The 7241-nt window shown below is 40.2% G+C and overlaps 1 pseudogene across 1 annotated transcript; it reads left to right on the plus strand.

Annotated features, from left to right (window-relative positions):
- On the plus strand, positions 1–778 carry LOC307113545 (F-actin-capping protein subunit beta-like; annotated as a pseudogene). Its single transcript has one exon. The product of its transcript is annotated as an F-actin-capping protein subunit beta-like (transcript).
- Positions 779–7241: the final 6463 nt, after the last annotated feature.

Here is a 7241-nt window from a genome sequence, read left to right on the forward strand (position 1 = left end):
ATGAATGATCAGCAGCTGAACTATGTCTTGGACTTAATGAGGCACCTGCCTCCACAGCAAATCAAGATTGACCTGATTGACCTGGTCCCCAGTCTAAGTGAAGATCTGTCTTCTGTTGACCAGACACTGAAAATCGTCCAAGAAGATGGTGGGAAAGGATTACCTTTTGTGTGATTACAACAGAGATGGGGACTCCTACAGGTCACCATCTATAGGAGATGGAAGATGGGGCATGCCTTCTGCTCGGGTGAGAAAGCTGGAGGTGGAAGCCAACAATGCCTTTGACCAGTATCAAGATCTGTATTTTGAAGGCGGCATCTCATCTGTCAATCTGTGGGATCTGGATCATGGCTTTGCTGGGGTGATCCTCATAAGAAGGCTGGAGATGGATGAAAGAAGATCAGAGGCTGTTGGGATTCCATCCATGTGGTGGAAGTGCAGGAGAAACCAATGGCTGCACCACCCATCAGAAGCTGACCTCCTCAGCGATGCTGTGGCTACAAACCAACAAATCTGGCTCTGGCACCATGAACCTCGGAGGCAGCCTTACAGATGGAGAAAGATGAAACTGTGAGTTACTGCTCGCCACACATCGCCAATATCGGGCGCTTGGTAGAGGATATGGGAAACAAAATCCGAAGTATGCTGAATGAGATCTACTTTGGAAAAACAAAGGACATCATCGATGGGCTGAGGTCTGTGCAGACTTTTACAGACAAATCAAAACAAGAAGCTCTTAAGAATGACTTGGTGGATGCTTTGAAGAGAAAGCAGCAATTGTAAAACCTCTGCTTCACCTTAACCGGACATGCTATGCACTCCTTAGATTCCTTTCTTACACAACTCTGCTCCCTTCCTTTGTCCCTTCCCTCCCTGACAGGTCACACAGTAACTTGTGTCACTGACCTGCATGGAGCCATCATACCCTGAGAATAAAGCTGATAAAGACCTGTCTCTGTCTCCAAGGCCTGCTTTCCCCACCAGTTTTGCTATCAAAACTCAGTGTTTCATAAAACCCAAAAAAACCTCAATGTTTCTGCCTGGCCGGTGTAGCTCAGTGGTTGAGTGTTGTCCCAGGAACAAAGAGGCCACTGGTTCAATTCCTGGTCAGGGCTGCAGGCTCAACCCACTGTGGGGGCGGGGAGAGGGGCATAGGAGGCAGCCAATCAATGATGTTTCTCTCATAGATATTTCTATCTCTCTAACCTCTCCCTTCTTCTCTCTCTAAAAAATAAAAATCAATAAAAACATTAAAAAACACACACTTGCCACACCACTGTGATTATACATTATATATATGCTTCCTGATAATACTGATCATACTACTTAAAAAAAAAACAACACACCTCAATGTTTCCATATTGACTGTATGTATTCTGTTTGCCCAGCCCCATGTCCCCACCACCACCTGTTTATAGGCATAAAATACACTATCTGACTCCCCTTTCCTCCCACCTTTTAGTTATATTGGTATAAAAAAAATAAAACAAAAAAATTATGAAATAACTCATGTATTTGGGAGTTGCTTGGGGTTGGGGGGTGGGAGGACGGGACAGCTCTGGGAGAAAAGAGAGGTGACCCTCAGCATTGTCCCACATCGACTATCCCCTGTCCCACCGAGAGGATGTTGTGGGGTGTGCAGGGTGGGGCCTTCAGACCGATCTGCTCTTCTGGCTAGGTGCTTTTCTGTCAATTTTTGTGGAATGTAAAAGGAGTTTTTTGTTTTATTCTGTTTTTGTCTGTAAAACTTTAAAAAAATCTACATCTTATACTTGAGCTTCCATACTTAAAAAAAAAAAAAAAGGAAAACAAGAACAAAAGAGAAATAAAAAGAAACTGGGGTGCAGTTAAAAAATATATCTATGTAACTAAAAGATATATATATATATATATATATATATATATATATATATGTATAAAACAAAACAGTTGAAAATGAAGAGAAAGAAATTAAAATGTTTTCACTAATATCTTTGTGGCAGAAACTGCAATGTCACTGTGATGGTTAATTTTGTGTGTCACCTTGACTGGGCAATGGAGTACCTAGATATTTGGTTAATTATTATTCTGCGTGAGTCTATGAGGGTGTTTCTAGGTGAGATTAACATTTGTACTGGTAAACTTGAGTAAAGCAGATTGCCCTCCCCAATGTGGGTGGGCCTCATGCAATCCATGGAAGCCTGCATAGAACTAAAAGGCTGAGTAAGGGAGAATAAGCTCTTTGCCTGAGTGTCTTTGAGTTGGGACATTCGTCTTCTGCCTTTGGACTCAGACTCAAACTCAGGTTTCCTGGTTCTCAGACCTTTGGACTTGGACAGGAACTATATACCATTGGCTCTTCTGTCTCCAGCTTGCTGCTTGTAGACCATGGGACTTCTCAGCCTATACATCTTTTTATTTATTTTAAAACAAATTTTTATTTATTGATTTGAGAGATAGAGAGAGGGAGGGAGGAAGGGAGAGAGGGAGAGAGAGAGAGGAGAGAGAAACATCTGTTTGTTGTTCTAACCATTTATGCATTCGCTGTTTGATTCTTGTATATGCCCTGACCAGGGATCAAACTTGCAACCTTAGTGTACTGGGACAAAGCTCTAACTAACTGAGCTACCTGGCTAGGGCCTATACATCTTTTTAGAAACTACAGAAATAATCATCAATACAATGTTAGTTGAAATAGGGGCAGTAAAAGCCATTCTGGTGAAATCTCCATGTTATTGGACAGTGGATAAAAAGGTGATCCTTGTTAAAATGTGACCAGAGAACTTGGCTGAACTATACTTTAGTGTTTTGTAGAAAGTAAACTTGCAAATTATGAAACTGGTTAGTTAGCTCAGGTGATTTCTACACAAAGTGTTGAAGGAGCAGTTGGATTCTTCCTGATTGCTTACAGTAAAACACAGGAAGAGAGAAATGAATTGAAGAAGGAATTGTTAAGTGAAAGTGAACCAGAACTTAAAGATTTGTAATAGTCTCACTCTGTTCATACTGTAAAAAATAAGAAAGGTTGTTTTGAAGAGAACATTAAGGGTGTGACCAAACAGGTTGATAAGGAGGTTAGTATGGGTGTGAACCATAAACCTTATCATCCACCCCAGCAGAAAATGAAGGAAGGCTATCAGACTTCTCAGATCCTACAGGACTGGACTATAGAACTATACAGCTGAAAATGTGTGCTATTCTTTAAGAAGAAGGAAAAATCACCACAAAGGTGATTTATAGATCATCAGGGCTGCCTCCTCAGTTTCAAGGAGGGGAAGGGTGTGTGCGTGTACGTGTGTGTGTGTGTGTGTGTGTGTGTGTGTGTGTGTGTGTGTGTGTGTATGCGCGCTCTGGGTGTGTTTTGTGGCTGTTGATTCAGATTCAACCGTCCAGACAGCAGCCACCTGCATACAGCCTTGGGGGCTGGGGTGGTGGGGGTGGTAGACAACAGGCTTTCGGTGTACAACCCTACCTGGCAGAGCTGTAGAAGCAAGACCACTCCCCCCTCCCCTCTCCCCCCGTCCCCCCCTCCCCCAGTAGGTCTGGAAAACAGTGCATTGAACCAAAAAGGATTTTTTCTGAAGCCTCAAGATCTAATGTTATTTGTCTTACCAAGTTTTGGAATTGTGCAATCTGACAGCCTTTTCTTCCTTCCAATTTCTCCATTTTGGAATGAGAATGTTTATCCTTTGCCTGTCCCACCATTGTATTTTTGAAACACATAATGTATCTGGTTTCATAGAATCACAGCTGGAGAGGAATTTTGCCTCAGGATGAATCATACCTCCCTGTAGCACCCATATCTGATTTAGATATTTAGATGAGATTTGAACTTTAGACCTTTGAGTTAAAGTTAAGATTTTTTGAACTATTAAGATTGAGTGAATGTATTTTGCATGCAAGAAGGACAGGAATTTGGGGGGCCAGGAATAGAATGTTGTATACTGATTTTATATGTCACCTGCAAATTTGTATGTTGAAGCTCTAACACCTAACATGATGGTATGTGGAGCTATAATATAATTAGGTTTAAATGAGGTCATGAGGGTGGGGCCTCATGTGACAAGTTTCCTTATAAGAACTCTCTCTCTCTACCATGTAAGGACATAGCCAGAAGGGGGCCATTTGCAAGCCAAGAAAGAATGCACTCACCAGGGAACCAAATCAGCCAGTACCTTGATCTTGGACTTCCTAGTCTCAAGAACTGTGAGAAATAAATATCTATTGTGTAAACCACCCAGTTTTGGGTATTTTGTTATAGCAGCTCAAACTGACCAGTCACCCAATATCCATTTAACTCCCTTTTCTTACCATTACAGCCTGGTTTAATTCGGGGTGGTACTGAGGTAAACTAAAACACTGTATTTCTCAGCCTCCACAAAAGAAATATGTGACCATGTGATGAATAAGATATACTAGTATGTAGAAGTGTTGATTAGAACATCTGGTTATACTTTTTTTTATTGTTCAAAGTATTACATATAGTAGTACATATATCTCCTTTTTTCCCCCCATTAACCTTCCCCCAGGCTCCCTTACCCCCTGTCGCATGCCCTCATTCCCCCCCCTCCCCCGCCCAGTGTCTTGTGTCCATTGGTTGTGCTTATATGCATGCCTACAAGTCCTTTGGTTGATCTCTCCCCCGCCCCCATCCCCAACACTCTGCAGCCCATTATAACCTGATGAACAAAAAGATAGATACAGAGGAAGTAAAGCACTGAACAGACTGTCAAATTACAGCGGGAAGGCTGGGGAGTGGTTATACTCTTTAAAACACATACAGAAAGCCCGGCTGGTGTGTCTCAGTGGTTGATTGTCGACCTATGAACTAGGACAGTGGTCGGCAAACCCCGGCTAGCGAGCCACATGCGGCTCTTTGGCCCCTTGAGTGTGGCTCTTCCACAAAATACCACAGCCTGGGCGAGCCTATTTTGAAGTGGTGTTAGAAGAAGTTTAAGTTTAAAAAATTTGGCTCTCAAAAGAAATTTCAATCATTGTACTGTTGATATTTGGCTCTGTTGACTAATGAGTTTGCCAACCACTGAACTAGGAGGTCATGGTTAAATTCCAGTCAGGTCATATGCCCAGGTTGCTGGCTTGCTCCCCAGTAGAGGGCGTGCAAGAGGAAGCCGATAAAGGATTTTCTCTCACCATTGATATTTCTCTCTCCTCCCTTCCTCTCTGAAATCAATAAAAATATTTTTTTTAAAAATCATACAGAAAAAAATAAATACAGCAAGCAGTTCTTGGCCTTTTGTACTTGTCTGCTTCCTTCTAATGCAAACTTGAACATGAACGCCAAAATTAAAGCAGCCATTTGGGGGCCAGGAAGAAAATATCAGGAGACTTAGCATTCATAAAGCACCAAACCATTGTTAGCAACAACCTGCCTCTGGACTTCTTAAAAAGTAACCCTTATCTGTTTAAGCCACTGTAGTTAGATCTGTCATTTGCAGCCAAATGTAAATCATAACTGACATGAGTTTGCTTTTTCATTAAGATGTTTACCATATTCAAAGCTATATCAGAAAGCTCAAATGGTAGGTAGACATTAGAAATGAATTTGTGTTTAGAGTTGATTTCTCAGTTAATCTTTTGTATATAAACAGACTTAAAATAGTTTTAATTTGCATAACAAGGACCTCTTTTTTGTTAATTTTGTTGTGGATTCCCACTGTTCTTTCTTGCCCATTATCCATTGTACCTTTTTCTGCTTAATAGCCCTGAGTTTTCCAACAGGGAGCCACCCTACCATCTTTCTAAGTCAAAGAGATTCAGGAGGAGGTAAATGCTACTTGTGGACACCAATATGGGCACATAACCCAGTCCTAGCGAATCAGTGTACACTATATTCCTGGAATAATGATGTGCAGGCACATCCCCACATACAACCCAATCAAACAATGAAACTCAACTCTGGAAGTCATTAGAACTGTTTTGAAAGAAACACTGTCCTAACACCAAGATTAGAGGATAGAATATAAGCTTGGAGCTGTTAGCGAGTAGCCATAAGTGAAGAGCTGGCCTCAGATTTAAGTCAACAGAAAAAAAACAAGCAAAAGAAATGGAAAGAGTTAAGACTGAGTCCTAATGACGTCATTCAGCTCTGGATTCAGCCAAGCCTGAACTTTTCAGATACATGAGTCAAATAAATTTTCCATTTTGGATGAACAAGTTTGAGCTAGATCTTCTGACATTTGCAACTTTAGAAGTCCTAACTAGTAATGCTAACTAGTCCTGATTCGTTACATTAGCCTTTTACCATGCCAAGTGTTCATAGGAAATCTTCCCTGAAGGTTACTTACCAAAAAGCGGTATAATAGAAAACTAACATAATGCTTCTGGGTTTTTATATTATAAAATAAACCATAAATCATTTTGTAAAATAGGGGATATTATCATTACTATAATATAATTATTATCACCTAGCTAAAGGATATTTATCTCACCAAAAAGCAAAACAATTATTGGAAAATAATCTTCAAAACGAAACAAAACAACAAATAGTTCAACACATTCTCCATTCCTTCAAATATTTATTTAACTTGTAACAGTTGCAGTGTTAAATTGTGAGGAATAGCAGACTGAATATGAAATGTTTTTAGGACCTTATAATTTAGCACAGCAGACAAAACATGAGTGCTCATAACAGTTATATACCATTTTCTAAGAATTAGAGAATAATAAGAGAAATATCTAGGGAAAGTGTGAAAAATTCTGTAATATTATTAGAGCTGGTAAAGAGATTAGAGATCCAGCAATTCTTTGAACCCATAGTTGATGAAATTGTAACTCAGAAAGCCAGTGACTTAGTTCCCATAGCAAGTTAGTGGCAATGTCCCACTGGAAGCCAGAACTCCTTAGACACAGGCCAACATTCTTTCTTATTACCCCACCCTACCTCTGCTAGGAGAAGAGCAAAATACCAAGAAGTTTTTCAAACTATAATTTTTCTTCTACAAAACCTAACATGGAGACTCTCAGAGACCACACTAAAATAAGCTTGATTCTCTTCTTATCATTTAGAGGCAAAACAGCAAGGCTCTGCATCATTTTGAGAATTTGCCTGCAAGTTTCTGTCATAGATTTTCTCTCACTGACTTTTGTTTTTATTAGTCTAACCTTGAAAGTGCAGCAACACTGCCTGAGAAAAATCCAAAACATCTTGTTTTAAACAAGTTTGTTCTCTTCTGTATTCTGGGCAAACTGATGGAGTCTGATAGCTAAAATTAAGAGTTACCTAACTAAGTTAAACTTAATCC

The sequence above is a fragment of the Cnephaeus nilssonii genome (assembly GCF_951640355.1).
Source record: "Cnephaeus nilssonii genome assembly, chromosome: 17".
NCBI classification, from domain to species: domain Eukaryota; kingdom Metazoa; phylum Chordata; class Mammalia; order Chiroptera; family Vespertilionidae; genus Cnephaeus; species Cnephaeus nilssonii.